A 17,400-nucleotide genomic window follows, 5' to 3' on the forward strand; every position below is an offset into this window, starting at 1 on the left:
CTTACGAGTTGTTTATTTCTGGAATTTTCCACTTAGTATTTTCTAACCACTGTTGACAGTGGGAAACCAAAACTATAGAAAGAGAAACTGAGGTTAAGACGGGACTACTGTATACCTTTGCTCATGTCACATCTTGGTTTCTCTCCTCCTCAGATAGCATTCTCACCCAGCTTGGTTGGCGCTCTCTCTCTCACGCATGTGCATTCATTTAGCACTTCTCATGAATATATCATTATGAGTTACATGTGTGTATAGAATGACAAAGTCCTTGAGAACATAGATGTCTTCTTGTGTCTATATGTGTCTATGTCAATATCAGACCTTACTTTGTTGGGTCTGTTTGTAATGAACAGTGAGTGTTTGTTTCTATGATAAAAATGAATAAATGAGTTTGTGAATACTTTGAATTAGGTTGCATTTATACAACTAAAATTATCTGCGTAATTTGGCTTTTTATGCATATATAATGGTGCTTCATCAAGTCAGAATCAAAATAAAATTGCTCTCAGAAAATATACGGAAATAGGAGGCAGTAGTATCAAGCAATATTTTAGGAAGGAAAATTCACATTACTTTTGAAATCTTCTGTGGGCCAGACGCCATACATGTTGTTTAATCCCCAGAGTAATTTTCTGCACTAGGGATTAATATCCCCTTTTAAAGATGAGGGATTTAGGGAAGTTCAGGGAGATTAGCATGAAGAAAGACTGAAATAGACGGAATACTTTGTTTCATAATGGTCTTGGGCAGAAGATCAAATGAAGAATTAGCCCAGGTTAGTGAGAATGGGGAGGTAGAGAATAGGTTCTGGAAATGCGTAAGAAGTAAAATAGGTAGCTTCTGGGTTTGGGAGCAATAAGGAGACAGGAATCTCAAGTTTCTGGCTGAAGACAGTAGAATTTGGTGCCATTCACCAACGAGAAGCAGAAAAAGGAGCACTTTTGGGGCCACAGACTTGAGGTTGCTATGGGACAGTCAGGTGAAGTCAGGTGTATCGCTGATCCAGCTCAGAGTGCCAACTGTGTCGCTGTATTACACGGTCCGCACTGTTCGCTGAACCCAGGGTAGGCAAGGCGCGAGCTAAGAGGCTGGAAGAAGACTCGAGGAGCTATTGGAACTGTAGACACGTTTCTTCTCTTCTGGCTACCACAGCAGCGGTAACACCAGACATAACATAACACAACAGAACCGCACACAACCCTTCCGGGCTTTTCCAGGTGATGATCACCGAGGTGTACCTCACAAAGTAGCCGGAGGACAAGCGAGTACCTCGTGACGCGCATGCGTAATGCTATAAGCGAGCTCAGCTGTTACACAAGGGTGCCGAGTCATTGTTCACAGAAGATGGGGCGAGAGAGGCTGTCTGGCGCCATCTTGTTCATTTCGCCACATGAGGTGACAGAAATACAGGCCTAGAAGAAATAAAGGGCTTCTTTAGAAGTCTCAGGTGAAGAAGCAGTCCTAGAATCATGGGATAAATGGATTCAGCCGTTCAGCAAATATCTGTTGTCAATACTAGACTAACAGCAGCCAGCCCGGGGTGCAGGCAATGAGACGGTGTATTGGCTATACAGAATAAAACTGAGTAAGTGTTGATCTTATTACTATCCTCAAAGTGTCACAATACCAGTAATGAAATACTCCTCCTTGAAAAAGTCTTTTGTTAATTTAAATTCTAAACAATTGCTGAGGTTGCTATTGATTTTAGCAATATATCTGCAAGCTACAAATTAGCACATTTTAATTCTTATCCGATAGTCACAAACGTTGTCTTCTACATGGGGGAATTAATTCAAAGACTTCCTTGTTATGTATTCATCCCTTGACACACGGGAACTCAGCTACATGCTTTTGTTTCAAGAGTAAGTTTATAATTGTTCGGAATTACTTGAAGTACACTTGTGCTTGGGTTCTTATCTTCATTCTCTGTGATGCTACATATTTTTGCATTTAAACAGTAGATTAGACATAAACAATGCTAACACAATGAATTGTGAAGGTAAAGAAACAGAACTTGTGTTATGCCAATTCTGTCATGTCATTTGACACTTGGAAATTTTACATTTGTGTTTTAATTTAAAACTGGGAAATTGTTAAGTGTGAATTTTAGCTCATATCTGAAATATTTTACTCAGTTTGAATAATGTTTTAAAACTTAACATTTAAAAAAAAATTTCAGCTTTATTGAGGTATAATTGACAAAATTGTAAGATATTTAAATTGTACATCACAGTGACTTGACACAAATAGACATCAAGAAAGGATTACTGTATCTCGTTAATTAATACATACATACATCATTTCACTTATCCATCTTTCCCCTCTTTTTTTTTTGTTTTTGGGTGACACCATGTTAGTTCCATCCTCCCAGCAAGCCTCAGTCATACAACACATTTTATCAACTACAGTCACCACATTATACGTTGGCTCCTCAGATCTTATTCATCTTATAGCTGAAAGTTTGTTTGTCTTTACCAACCTCTCCTTTTCCCCATCCCCTGCCACTGAACAATGTTTTAAAATGCAAATTTATCCTTCATTGTGTGTTGTATTAAAATTAAAAGCAAATTGAGAAAATAATGATTACTACTAACTATTTTTTGATGATTTCTGAAAATAATTTTGTCGCCTAGATGAGAATGTTAAAAATGATCTGACTTGAAATCTTACTAAGTAAGGATCATACCTCCAATGTCTAAGGAACTGTTCTAGGCTCTCTGGATTTAACTGTAAGTGAAACTATGAGAGTTTATAGGTTGGTGTGGATGAAATGGCCCAGGGAGAATTTGTAAGGGAGGTGAAGACAACTCAGTGCTGACCTCTGGAAAAAACAGCTTCTGAAAGACAGTTTGGAAAAAGAGGTGCCCAGAAGCTGAACAAAGAGTGAACAGAGTGGAAGGAGGAATGGTGAGAGAGAGTAGAGTCAGGAACTTCAGGGGAGAACTTTCAGCATAGGGTGGTTGACAGCATCCAGTGTGACTAAGAAGACCAAAAAAAAAAAAAAAGACTGGGAAGTTACCTTTGGCTTTGAGCATTAGAAAGTGATGGGCGGCCTTCCTGAGAATATGTCTGTGGTTAGGGGAATCCCAGTTGAGGATGGGAATGAGGTTCCTTAGTCTTCACTCTCCATAGGGAAAATAAGATGAGGCAGAGAGAGTGTGAAACTATTTGTCCTTTTAAAAAGAAATATGTGTTCATTGTGGAAAATGGCATAAACTTGATCATTAAAGGAACAGTAAACCCATGTTCCTTGCTTTTATTCCCACGTGGCACTAGTGGTAAAGAACCTGCCTGCCAGTGCAGGAGACATAAGAGACACTTGTTTGATTCTGGGTTGGGAAGATTCCCTGGAGGAGGGCATGGCAACCCACTCCAGTATTCCTGCCTGGAGAATCCCTTGGACAGAGGAGCCGGGCAGACTACAGTCCATAGGGTCGCAAAGAGTCAGACACGACTGAAATGACTTAGCAAAGCAAATAAAATATTCGTGTTTTGATCACAAAACTTCAAGCCTCTCCTTGTTTTATGACGGAGTCTCAGGATCACCTGAGAGTGCCCTCATCCATTGTTTTGGCACAGGTACCAAATGCCATCACATCTGTTTTTACCCTTTTCTGCTTCAGATTGCAACTAGCCATGCCTACTGGTCATGAGTACTTGGAAGGCCTGTCACTATCATCACTTATAAGAACACTGTTGTCTGTGCTGATGACGTGGTCCAGAAATTGCCAGGCTCCATCCAGAGTTGGCCCTACTCTGACTCCGAACCATGTATACATGGCCACCTGGGCCTCCAGGGGGCTCAGCCTGGCCCAGAACCCTTGGTCTTAGTGAAAACCTGTCACCCTCCTCTCCACCATCCCCTTAAAGGTACAGCACAACCCCAGGAGCTAATAAATATTCTCTTCATTGCTTTCCAGTCCCCTGAGTTTCAACCCTTTCCTCGGTAGGGGAGAAAAATTTGCCACGCTAAAATGTGTTTCATTGACATGAAGATTAATTTAGACTGATTATTATTTTTTTAATTAATTTATTTTTTTAATTGAAGTATGATTGCTTTACAGAATTGTGTTGGTTTCCTGCCAAATATCAACGTGAATCAGCCATAGGTATAATATGTCCCTTTCCTCTTGACCCTCCCTCCCACCTCCCCTTACCCCTTGTGATAGAGCTCCAGTTTGAGTTCCCTGAGTCATACAGCAAATTCCCATTGGCTGTCTATTTTATATACAGTAATGTAAGTTTCCACGTTACTCTCTTCATACCTCCCATCCTCTCCTTCCTCACATGTCTGTTCCCTATGTCTGTGTATCCATTGATGCCCTGCAAATAATTTCATCGGTACCATCTTTCTAGAGTCCATATATATGCGTTAGTATACGATCTTTGTTTTTCTTTTCTGATCAGTTCACTTTGTATGATAGGCTGTAGGTTCATCCACCTCATTAGAACTGACTCATTGATTCCTTTTATGGCTGAGTAATATTATTTTTTTTTTAAGAAATAGAAGACTCAGGAAGTTTTTCTTGTCACTTCCCCCTTAACTGCTTTTAAAAAATTTAGATAAAGGACTTAGATGTCTCTAATATGTACATATTTTTGAACTTTTGTGTGATTTTTTCCTGTTAATCTGTTTTATGTCAATTTAATTCTTAGACCAGCCAGAAGAACATAGAAATGTAGAGGAGAATTTCTTCCTCCCTGACACCTCTTAGAAGCAATCTTCTCTCCCCAAAATATTGCCCTCTCCTCTCTTTTCCATTTAGTCTTTTCAGATTTTGAGTGTCAGATTTTCCCAACTTCTTCACTTGAGCAGAATCTTCTCTTTACCTATTATGTATAATTTAAAAGACTCACTATAGCCTTTTCCTTTCCTCTAAAGGACCTGCCTGTCCTCACAGGTGAATTCAAATTCAAATTTCCATCTCTTGTTAAACAGAAAGTACTTGAGGCTGAAATTGCACTTTTTTTCTGACTTCTATTCTTCCATTATGTTTTAGGACAAATTTTTATTCATGACCAAAGCACAAGGCACTCTACTATATGCTGGCCTGTTCTTCAGCAATTTCTGTGAAATGGAGAAACAATAATGGGAAATAAAATAAGTTGACCTTTAGTTTTATTCACCCAGAGGTCTTACAGGTTCTCTCTTTATAAGTCCTAGCCCATATTTGACAGAAAGTAAATATATGTTGGCTGAGTAGATATACAGGAGAAGTTGGTATCATATGTAAGTGCAAGATTTTTATTCCTCTTTTCATAAAATTATACAAGTGGAATTTATTTAGACTATAGTCTTCACATTTTTCTTTTTTCATTTTATATAATTTAAAATATAGATATAGCAGAAATTATTTATTCCTGTCACTATTGTTAGTCAGTTTAGGCTGTTTTTACACTGCAGTGAATTCCTTGTACATTAATATTTGTCTGCATGTTCACTAATTTTTTTTGATACATTTCCTATAGTGAAATTACTAGATTAGAGGATTTAGAACAGTGCACAGCACTTAGTAAATATTCAATAAATACTTCTTAAATGATTTGAGTGACGATTTTTGATGTTGTTGTTTAGTTGAACAGTCGTGTCTGACTCTGCGACCGCTTGGTCTGTGGCCCACCAGGCTCCTCTGTCCTGGATTCTCCAGGCAAGAGTATTGGAGTGGGTTGCCACTTCCTTCAGGGGATCTTCCTGACCCAGGGGTTGAACCCATGTCTCCTGCATTGGCAGGTGGATTCTTTACCACTGAGTCACCTGGGAAGCCCCTTCTTTATACTTATTTCTGAATTGTCCTTCAGGAAGATTGTTCACTGCCACTGCCTCCCTTAGGGGCCAAGTTTCATTGCATCCCCTTTCATATTTAATATTATCTTTTGGTCTTTTTTCACCTAACTTTGAAAATTGTGTCTTATTTTTAAAATTTACATTTCTTTGTATGCTAGTGAGGCTGCCTATATTTCTATCTGCTCACTAGACCCAATTGTCTTGTGAATTGTTGACGTGTGTGTATAGCTATGCAAGTGTGTTTATAGGTTGGTGATCTGGGTTTGCAACGTACCCTTATCCCACATTCTGTATCTCTTCGTGATGTGGGATGAATCATGCCCCTCCCCCCCCGCGCCAAATGACACATTCTGAATAGTTGCAGGAGAAAGATACCTGGTAAGTGAGTTAACTATAGTGAAAGTTAAAGTTATACAATGACAGGGACGTGGCTACATACTCACCTGTCTCATTTCCTCTTCCTGGACACACACAGAGCCCACATTTCCCTGCCTTACCTGAAATTGGGTAAGGATCTCAGTTTTGGTCAATGAAACATGAGTAATATAATCTATTTTTGATGTAGTCCTTAAAAATATCTCCAGCAAAGATTTGGTTTTCCATTTTCTTCTTCTGTGAAGTATGAGGAATCATGTATTAAAATGGAAGGTCTTTAGTGATCCTAGAGTTTCTGCCCAAGAGTTGTCCAAACTGCATTTGACTTTGAGAATTGATGCTTTTGAATTGTGGTTCTGGAGAAGACTGTTTGAGAGTCCCTTGGACAGCAGGGAGATCAAACCAGGCAATCCTGAAGGAAATCCACCCTGAATATTCATTAGAAGGACTGATACTGAAGCTGAAACTCCATACTTTGACCACTTGATATGAAGAACTGACTCACTGGAAAAGACCCTGATGCTGGGAAAGATGGAGGGCTGGGGAAGAAGGGGGTGACAGATAATGAGATGGTTTCATGGCATCACTGACTCAATGGACATGAGTTTGAGCAAACTCTAGGAGATAGTAAAGGACAAAGAAGTCTGGCGTGCTGCAGTCCATGGGGTTGCAAACAGTTGGACATGACTTAACAACTGAACAACAACAACAAAGCAAGAAAAAGCCTTTTACTGTATTAAACCTCTGAGATCTTGGAATTGTCTGATATAACAGCTAGCATTAGTTATGCCTCTTAGCACATGTATCATCATGCCCAGGATTAGATGAGAAATCAAGAAGGACTAATGACTTAAAGAAAGAACATACTCAAAGCAGTGAAAGTTTCCATGAGGCAGAAGGATGGGTTTTGAGGGAATAAGAGGCCTGGAGTAGAGGTCTTTATTTGCAGGAAACTCTGAAATGCAATATTTTGGAGTCAGATTTTGGGGTTTGGGTACACAACTGAGTGTTAGGGGGGAAATGTAGGGAAGGTCATGAGAGTTGAGAAGGTCCATGAAGGGTAAATCATCCAAATGGAGCCATGCAAGGGGTGCTATTTGAAAGTGTCCTGATGGTCAACCTGATATGTACTGTATCACTCAAAGGCCACAGTTTCATGTGGCCTGAAGTTTGCTTTAAATTGCTAAGTGATTACTGAGTGTGGTTATGATGCTAATGAGGCTTGAACTTTTAATACTTTGAAATGTCCTTTAAGTTTTGTTCTCGGTATAATTTGCATACAAACGATTTAAAAAATTCTTGAGCCCACCATACCTCTCTGGCAGAGTTTTAAGACATTTATGGAACAGGCCACCAATCTTTGAGTGACTCAAATCCAAGTGGCATGCATATGTGGCTTGGTGTGTGCCTCACCTCGTTTCCAGCTCTCTCCAGCAGTGGGAACTTTCAGGAACTGCATGCTGGAAACAGTACAGAGAATCCACAGGATATAGGCACTGAGTCCCCTAAGGGCCACTACTCTCTATTGGGAAAACTTAATATTAGTGCCATTTCTATGATTTATTCTAATCTTCCTTTTCAATTGTAGTCAGCAGTTCATTCCTGAAACTATTCATTAGGAAAAATATTTCTACGTATTGAGGGAATCAGCTGCTCCTATGCCCACACAAACAGGCCTCAGAAGGACTTCACAAGTAGGTCACTTCTACATCAGCTCATGATCTGAGTTAGGAAAACTAGGTCTTGACTAAAGTTGCTTGGTACTTTATGAAGAAATACTTTTCTCATTATAAAGTGAATACATTACATGCTTATTGTAGAGACAGGCAATAGAACAGGAAAAGGAAACTGATTAGAATCTTATGATGTTGACAAATTATTTTTGTATATTTCCAGTTTATTTTCTATATAAAATAAATATTTTAAATTCATATTACATTCACATATTTGTATATAGTTTTTTAAATGCAATACTGTATAGTAAATAATCACACTACTAAATTCTTCAAATACATAATTTATTAATAGCTGCATAATACTGGATCATATGGCTGTATAATTATTTATTAAAAGATTTTCTATCATTGGACATTGAGTTTTTCCCCTCCTTTTCATGATTAAAATCAATGTTGTGATGTACTTTTTTTCATATAAAATGTTGACTGCATTTCTGATTATTTTTATGAAGGTAGTTTTCTATAAGTGAAAATACTGAGAATAAAGGACAAATTTGTTTTTTAAGATTCCAGATAGATATTCCCAAATGCCTTTGCAGAATACTCACACCAGTATTACTGTTACTAAAAGTGATTAAGAACTTGCCTTACTCCATTTTCATAACTCAGCCCTGAATACTTTAAAGTATTTGTCAGTTTGGAGGATATAAACTGTTAGTTTAGTTTAGTCTTAATTTAAATTTATCTGATTATTAGTGGAGTTGTGCTTTTAAATCTTCTTCTGTGGATTGTCCTGTTCAGGTATTTTGTGTTTTTATTTGCTTTTTTAGTATATTGAGAATAAGCATTGATTTCTGTGAATGTTTTATCTATAAGAATATTAATATTATCCATCATTTTGTTGGTTATGTACCTTTGAATTTTATTTGTGAATTCTTGAATTGATGTTTTATTTTTTAATGTTTTTTTTGATTGATGCTTTGAAAGTGCTTGCATTCAGGTGTAACATAGTAAAGGTCAAGTCTCTCTAAACTGACATTAGGTTTACCAAAATTTCTGCCAAAATCTCAGTAGGTCTTGTTGAGATAAACGAGCTTATTCTAAAATTTATAGTGTAAGAGGAAGGCCCTAAAATAGCCAAAACAATTTTGGAAAAAGAAGGAAAAGTAGGAGAAATCACTCTTCTCATTGTTAAGGCCTATTATACAGCTGTAGTTACCAGTGCAGTCTGGCATTGGTGGAGGCATAGAAGATAGACCAATAGAAACAAAATAGAGAAACCAAAAGCAGACCCACACAAATATGACCAATTGATTTTGGACAAAGAAGCAAAATTAACTCAATGAGAGAGGAAATTTAGTTGAGATTTAGTTTTAAGTCAATTAAGGAGAGTTTGCTTCCTAATAATATAAATCATTAACATTTATTTTTATAACTTGTTTTTGACTTATTTATACTAAGTTAAGGGTTCTTTCTTATATATCCTGTTTTAAATGTTACTAGTGGATGGTTTTACTTCTTAAAAAATACCTCAAAAATATTTCTTTTTGTAAAATCTAAAACAATTAAGAAGTTAATTTTAGTGTTTCCTAATGCATATAGGTTAAATAATTTGTCCTCTTCCTCCTGGTTTCCAATAATGGCTTGCTTAAGAGAGATTATGATAGATTGACTCATTATTTTAATATTCTATATGTTCCCTATTAACAAACATTTGGTACATATATCTGTTGTTGTCCCATGCTTAAGATTGATATTAAGTCCATATGATCACTACCAATTCTTTTATGTGAGTTTTATTCATCCTTTTTAAAGATTTCTCTGAATCTTGACCTATTCACAGATGCCTTCCCTTTGCTTAGACAAATACTTTGATTCACAATTTTTATCAACTAAAGTTTTAAAAATTATTCTATTTCACGTGGTTGAGGGGGTGGATAAGTCTGAGTTTAGCCTGAAAGTTTTTTTTTTGCTTTCAAGATGACTGGATCTTTCCTGCTTAGGTGTTTACATGATTATTTTCTTCAACTTTTTAAGATCTGCCAGCTTGTGCTCCAATATGCATTCTTGTTTTCACTTGGTACATGGTAGGCTCTTTCAGTTCACGGACTTGGTGTATCTTATTTAAGCTAAGGACATTTGCTTCTAATGTAAGTTGTGGTTTTAACTCCATATTTTTGGCTTTGTTTTCCTTCTGGGATTGTGTGCATTTTCTTATTCATATATTCAATTTTATAAAAATAATCTTCATTATTTTATAATTTTTACCATACATATGCTGGTATACAAATTATACAAATATGCGAATTATTGTTGTGGTTGTTAGTTGCTAAGTTGTGGCTGACTCTTTGCAACCCAATGGACTGTAGCCTGCCAGGCTCCTCTGTCCATGGGCTTTCCCTGGGCAGGAATACTGGAGTGGGTTGCCATTCCCTTCTCCGGGTGATTTTCCCAACCCAGGGATCCAACCTGTGTCTCCTCCATTGGCAGGTGGATTCTTTACCGCTGAGCCACCTGGGAAGCCCATACAAGTTGTATCTTTGTACAAATTATACAAATATACAAATTATACCTTTATAATTTGTACCTGAAGTATACTGGGCTGAATCCTTGAAATCCTTCTCAAATTTGCTCTCCATATTACTGATTTTCTTTTCAGTAGAATTTGTTCTGTCTCTGAAGCCCCCCCATTTGTAGATTCCAATTCTGTGATTATATTTTAAGTGACCTTATGGTCTTTCCTTATTCTTTTTCGATTCACTTTTTTTTTCACAACATATTGATGATAGAAACTTATTTTTGTGAAATAAATACTTTGCTTGTGATAAGCACTTTTCCAAATTTGATATACCTTCTATCTTATTAATTTTAAAGAGGAGAAATAAACTCAATCTTGATAATAAATAATGTTTCTGGTATAATTCAGCCCATCACAGCCCATGTTGGTTATTGAATTCATTATTGAATTCATTCTTTTCCAAATATCGACACAAAATGTACCTGAGTTTCCAAGGCCCGACAAGCACTGATCAGGTATAGAGCTACTGAACTTATCTAGGCTCTTTGCGGTGTCTCTCAAGTTCTCTGACTGTGCGGTGGTGGGGTGACACGTGCTTTTCTTCATGCATTCTGTGTTAACCTTCTTCCCTCCCCTTCTACCGGGTGCTCCTCCAAGGGCCATTCATTTTCCTTTTATTTCTTCTATTCTTGTCTTGTGTCATTAGACCCAGGGCTAATGACATCATCTTCTGTATCAGCATTTTATATTCTGCATTATATAGTTCAAAATTCTGAAGAGAGAAGCTAATATGACTTTCTGGATCAGAACATAAGTCCCAGAGATCAGAGCAATTACAGCTTAGTGTGCTTTTAAGGCAGTCTTTGAGTCCTAAGCCTCAGGAAAATAGTTTTATATAATGAAAATTGTAATTAGTATGTATTACTGTTAGCTTAGATGTTTTTGTATGATTCATGCCAGATTTTGTCTTTTTCTGCATCGTTATATGTCTTGGTTGGTTCAGACTGCTTTAACTAAAACACCATAGGCCAATTGGCTTATAAATGACAGAAATTTGTTTCTTATAGCTCTGGAGGAAGTCCAAGATCACCTTCCTGGCAGTTTCTATGTCTGGTGAGGGCTGCCCTGGTTCACAGATGGCTGTCTGTGTGCCGTCACATGATAGAAGGGGGAAGGGAGCTTCCTGAGGTCACATTTATATAGATACTCATCCCATTCATGCGGGTTCCACCTTCATGTTCTAATCACCCCCTAAAGGCCCCATCTCCTGGTACCATCACGTTGGGGAAACAGGTTTCAGTATATGCATTTTGTGAAGATGCATTCAGTCTATATCATTAAAGGGATATAAATTGGAAGTTTGGTGAGAATGAGTCACAGTCTACTGTCCTGTTTCTATGATCAAAACGTTTGGGGTTGGTAGTCATATACGATGGATTAAAGAGGCAAGTTAGCATCATGTAGTACAATTCTTACATGAAAAACATTTAAGAGAGAAGGAATTCAAGTCAAAAAGTAAGACATTTTCAAGGTTAGAATTCAAGATTGCTGTTAGAATTACAATGTGTAGTTGGAATATGAGTTTACAGCACTTTGTCAGGTTGAGATAAACAACGCTGCTCATATTACTTTGACCTTGATAAATGCAGATATCCGTTTCTCCCTGCATCCCCAGCACCGTACATAATGTACCCTTTTAGTTGATGTTTCATACAACTTCTGAATTGATTGATGGAAGGCAGGAAATAGGAAGATGTTCTTTATTGTGATTGCAGGAAACTCTTATCTATGCACTCCTTATCCAATGACTTTCCAGGTTGTCCAAATGATTTTTGATGGTGAGAGAAGTAGTAAAAAAAAAAAACTATTTGGATTTGGAGTGAGAGTAAGTCTGAGAAAGGGTATGGGTGATCCCAAGATGGAAACAGAGAACAGGTAAGGTGCAGGAGCAATGGAGTATTGTGAAGCTGAGTCTGCACGGTACCATTGCTTTAAGTGTTTGGAACTGCCGCAGATGGGATACTGAAGAATGTTCTTAATTACCTGTTACTATGCCTACAGTTCATTCATTCAGTTAATATTTATTGAATACCTTTTGCATGCAAGCACCCATTCCAAGTGCTGGAAACATAACATTGAACAAAGTAGTTAAATCCTACCCTCAAGAAATTAACATTTGCAGTGGTGGGGGGTGGTAGAAAGGCAAGGTTACATAATAAGTTTTGCTCAGTCATATCCATCTCTATGTGACCCCATGGTCTATAGCCTGTCAGGCTCCTCTGTCCATGGAATTCTCCAGGCAAGAATACTGGAGTGGGTAGCCATTCCCTTCTCCAGGGGATCTTCCTGACTGAGAGAGCTGGGTCTCCAGAACTGCAGGCAAAATCTTGACCATCTGAACCATCAGAGAAGCCCTTATAAGTCACATCACATGCTAGAAAGTGGAATGGTAGGAGCATAACTATAAGAGAGTGGGTACAGCTGCATTTCGGATAAATTGCTCTCAGCCAAAGGGGATCGCCTCTATTATTTTAATGGCCAGTTAAACAGCTGGGCTTCTCAGAGGCATAGATAAATGCCTTTGTACCCATAATCTTGTTTAATATTAACAGACATTTATTTACATGAATATGATGTAGCTTAAACCAGTTTTTATGGAGAAGGCAATGGCACCCCACTCCAGCACTCTTGCCTGGAAAATCCCACGGATGGAGAAGCCTGGTAGGCTGCAGTCCATGGGGTCGCTAAGAGTCAGACACGACTGAGCAACTTCACTTTCACTTTTCCCTTTCATGCACTGGAGAAGGAAATGGCAACCCACTCCAGTGTTCTTGCCTGGAGAATCCCAGGGACGGCGGAGCCTGGTGGGCTGCTGTCTATGGGGTTGCACAGAGTCGGACACGACTGAAGCGACTTGGCAGCAACAGCAGCAAACCAGTTTTTAAATGAATAGATGCACCTGGCACAAGTCAGTAGCTACTTCATGAATCTTTTACTGTTTCCAAAATTTACCTAATCCAGCCCTAACGCTGAACCTTCAATATTTCCCTGTTTGTTTGAGGCTTATTCGTGGCTCTGACACCCCTAGCAACCCCTTCACAGTGTTCAAGTTCCTACAGTTTTCCTATAACTGAGTCTCTACAGGCTGTCCAGTCCTGCTGTCCTCTATTCAGTGCTTACTCTGTATTTATCTGAATCATGGGAAGATAGCTTTATGCTACATTTAGCCCCTCAAAGGCCAGAGAGGAGAGATTACCACACAGTGTGCACACCAGTCACTATCCTGAATCTAGCCTTAATTGTTCTTTTCTAATCACCAGGGAAACCTCTCTCCTTCCATCAGGTATTTGTTTTTACTGATTAATTACTTCCATCTATTTAAAACTAATTTCCTTGGAAACTCTTCTAGCTGACTTCTTAATTATGTTTTCCCCAAGCCTGGCCATTGTCAGAGGACTTACTTGGTATTAAAGAGATTATGTTTCTATTCCCATGAATATTTTAATACTTTAAAATGATCTTAATAGTGTTTAAAACAGAGATGATAGTTTGGGGCACAGGAAGCAAATTGCAGGGAGTAAAGGTGTGATAGGAAAGAAAATTTAAAAGGGGGGGGAATGAGCAACAGCAAAGAATTTGGAAACAAATGAAGGTAAAGAAATGAAAAGTAATTAGCAAAGTTAAATAATATATTTTGGGTAATTCAAGCACATTTTCCATGTTAGTATTAGAACTTTTTCTGGACACTATATGCCTGTAAAATACTTCTTAATTTTGGGAGCAAAAACCCCAATGAGTATAGTGAACAGATGCTGTCAATAGATATAGATAAATAAACTGCCTTGTTGGCAAGGGAACAACTGCTGGCAACCATAGTGTGTATGTGATTAAGCACCCCAGAAGCCTGAGTTCCTCAGGTCCTTTGTTGTTGCTGTTGTTTAGTTGCTAAGTCGTGTCTGACTCTTCTGCAACCCCATGGACTGAGCCTGCTAGGATTCTCTCTCCATGGGATTTCCCAGGCAAGAATACTAGAGTGGGTTGCCATCTCCAGGAGATCTTCCTGACCCAGGGATCAAACCCATGTCTCCTGCATTGGTAGGCAGATTCCTTACAATTGAGCCACCTGGGAAACCCAAAGTGGTCCTACAACATCTATTCCCATAATAGTATTATGATAAAATTTACCCATAAAATTCTCAAAGGGAGAGTAAATAAATCAGAGGGAATTTTAGATGAGAGTTTGTGTAGAATATAGGATTAGAATTGTTAAACGGTATACATTTTTAGTTATAAGTTAAATCTGGAGACCCAACGTATAGCATGGTGACTGCAGTTAATAACAGTGTGTTGTTCACTTGAAATTTGTTGAGAGAGTAGATCTCAGGTACTCTAACCACACACACATGTAATCATGGGAGGTGATGGATATTTTAATTAGCTTGATTGTGGTAATCACTTCACAATGTGTACCTATATCAAAAGCATCATATTGCACACCTTAAATCTATACAATATTTCTTTGTCAACCATAACTACCTGAATAAAGCTGGGAAAAAATGCTCTTCTTAAGCCTGCTTTCAAAATACCAGCACAATATCACTGAACATGGAGTTGGAAAGAAATACACACATTAGGATGACTGGTGAGTGTGAGCAGCTTTAGCAGAACACTTAGGTTATGTTTAGTCACTCAGTCGTGTCTGACTCTTGCGACCCCATGGACTGTAGCCTGCCAGCCTCCTCTGTCCATGGGATTCTCCAGGCAAGAATACTGGAGTGGGTTGCCTTTTTCTTCTCCAGGGCTCTTCCCAACCCAGGGATCGAACCTGGCTCTCCTGCATCGCAGGCAGACTCTTTACCAACTGAGCTACCAGGGAAGCAGAACACTTAGTCTATCCTTCATTGGTTTGTTTTAATGCATGTCCATCTATACAGTTTCATCAACAATTCAAATTTTTTTACATGTATAGAAAATGTGACTGTGATTTAGAGTTCAAACTTTCCTCTAAGATTTTTTTTGTGTTGCTGTTGTCATCAAGTGGCTACCTTCAGCTCTATTCCTTATGTGGAAACCCAACTAATAATCTCTACCTTAAGTGAATGCTTTATGAATAATGATTAATTACTCATACCCATTATTCTATTTTTTTTCCTTTGGCACAGTACTTCTAATCCATAGACTTCGGTCTTCAAATTTAGTGGAAGTCATATTGTGAGATAATTTAGACCTAATGAGATTTACCTGATGAAGACAGTTCACTTTTGATTAGCTGGAAAACTGCCTGTCTAGCTCTGAAAATGGCAGGGTTGCTGTCAGTTAACCATGCCCTAACCTTTAGCTTTGTGGCTGAATGCTTTAGTTGTTTTTCTTTCCAAATCAATGAAGCCAATTGGTCCACTGACCTTTATGAAAATGAAAACAGCATTATTGTTTTTTCTTCTTACCTATTTGAACATTTGTCATTTTTAGTGAGGCATCAATAGGAATGTGTGTGTGTGTTTGAATTTATGTGTTTGGAGTGAAGATGGGGTATTAAGGTTTTATGCTAAAAAATGAACTATATGGAGGAAAATTCTAATATTTCTAGAAGTAATTCTTTCTTTTATGTTATGCTCAGTGGAAATATTTAGACCTATCTCACCTTATTGACCATATGTTTTTTATTTTACAGTATCTGGTGCTACTGTTGACTGGTCGCTTGAAACACTCATCTCTATGGTTTCCCAGACATTGTTCTCATAATTTTCCTCCCATCTCTTCGGTTTATCCTTATCAAGTACTTTAATGAACTCCTCTTTCTTTGCCTGCCTTGAAAATACTGGTGTTTACTGGACACTATTCATGACCTGTTTTTTTCCCTCCTTGTTTGGTGTACTGTTCTCTTCCACACTATTCTCATGCTCATGGAACACAGTCTGATTTTCTTGGTCTCCTTGTTCACTGACTCTTTCTAATTGGCTGTTGATCATTAGGTACAAGATAAAAATGGAGACTTAATAATTCTCTACTGTAACTTCTTTGGTCCATAATTAAAATTAAAAATGAAACTACCTTTTAAGATATTTTGATACCTTCTTATCCTGCCTTTTGAATAAGCGCTCTTTTTACCTCAACCCTCTGAACCTCAGCATTTTGATTTGCTGTGCGTGGAGCAAGACAAACTTGGTTTAGTGACAAACCAAGTTCCATTTTTTCTTCTTGCTAGATCAGAGTTTTAGTTTCTCTTCTCTTCCAAATTTAACATGGAATTCATGAAACTTCAAAATCAATCTTATATTTCCAAAAGGAATGGAAGAAGTTCAGAAATTTGTTCTTCTTCCTAGGTGGTTAATGTCAACATTTTCCATGAAGTATTATGGAAATAAATTGTATATGAAGAACATTTTTCTAACATATATCATTAATTAACCAAAAATTGTAACTGCTTAAAAATTATGTAATATTCCACCCCTCTTCCTGGATCTGTCATTTTGGTGCTTGGGGTATTTTTTCCAACATTCATTTGTATGCTAAGTATAGTCCAGAATGTATAAAGGCACAGCAGGTAAATTTTCTCGTCCGAGTTTTGACCTTGCTTTTTCAATCTGCAGTCTATCAGGGAAGATGTCTTCATTTCTTAATTCCTTTCAGTTTCCTGTCTCCCTCTCTCAGATGCATCTCAGGACTTAAAGATTTACTGTGCATTATTCTTATTTTTAAAGCTATCATCTACTTTATAATCCCCAAATACCATCCAGTCACCTTCCCCTAAGACCTGGAGGTAGCTCAGAATATTCTCAATTCATCCCACAGGTTTTCATTCAGTAAGGAAGGCATGTTGAATGCCTTCCTTATGCTAGCCATTCTGCTGGGTGCTTAGAATACAAAGATGTCTAAGTCATGGTCCCTGTTCTCAAAAGGACCTCATCATCCAGCAGGGAGACAGCCAGGAAAACAGGAAATTACATTACAGAATGATAAATACTGTTGGAAAGGAGAGCACAAGGGACAGTGATCCAAGGAAGAGAAATTAATTCTGCCCGTGGGGTAGGGAGAGCTTCATGGAA

At 38.0% G+C, this 17,400-nt stretch overlaps 1 protein-coding gene and 1 non-coding gene across 30 annotated transcripts in view; one reads left to right on the plus strand and one right to left on the minus strand.

Moving 5' to 3' along the window:
* Positions 1-1,337: 1,337 nt before the first annotated feature.
* The window catches only part of CHRM2 (cholinergic receptor muscarinic 2), a 688,089-nt gene continuing 672,026 nt past the window's right edge, over positions 1,338-17,400 (plus strand). For all 29 annotated transcript variants that reach the window (XM_081533045.1, XM_081533027.1, XM_081533047.1 and 26 more), the window contains exon 1: positions 1,338-1,585. The gene's annotated coding sequence lies outside the window, so the exon portion shown is untranslated. The remainder of the gene's footprint in view (positions 1,586-17,400) is intronic.
* On the minus strand, positions 15,159-15,230 carry TRNAR-GCG (transfer RNA arginine (anticodon GCG)). Its single transcript has one exon. It is a non-coding gene; the product is annotated as a tRNA-Arg (tRNA).

The sequence above is a fragment of the Giraffa tippelskirchi genome, chromosome 10 (genome assembly GCF_054371585.1).
Source record: "Giraffa tippelskirchi isolate mGirTip1 chromosome 10, T2T-mGirTip1v1.2.pri, whole genome shotgun sequence".
Lineage (NCBI taxonomy): Eukaryota > Metazoa > Chordata > Mammalia > Artiodactyla > Giraffidae > Giraffa > Giraffa tippelskirchi.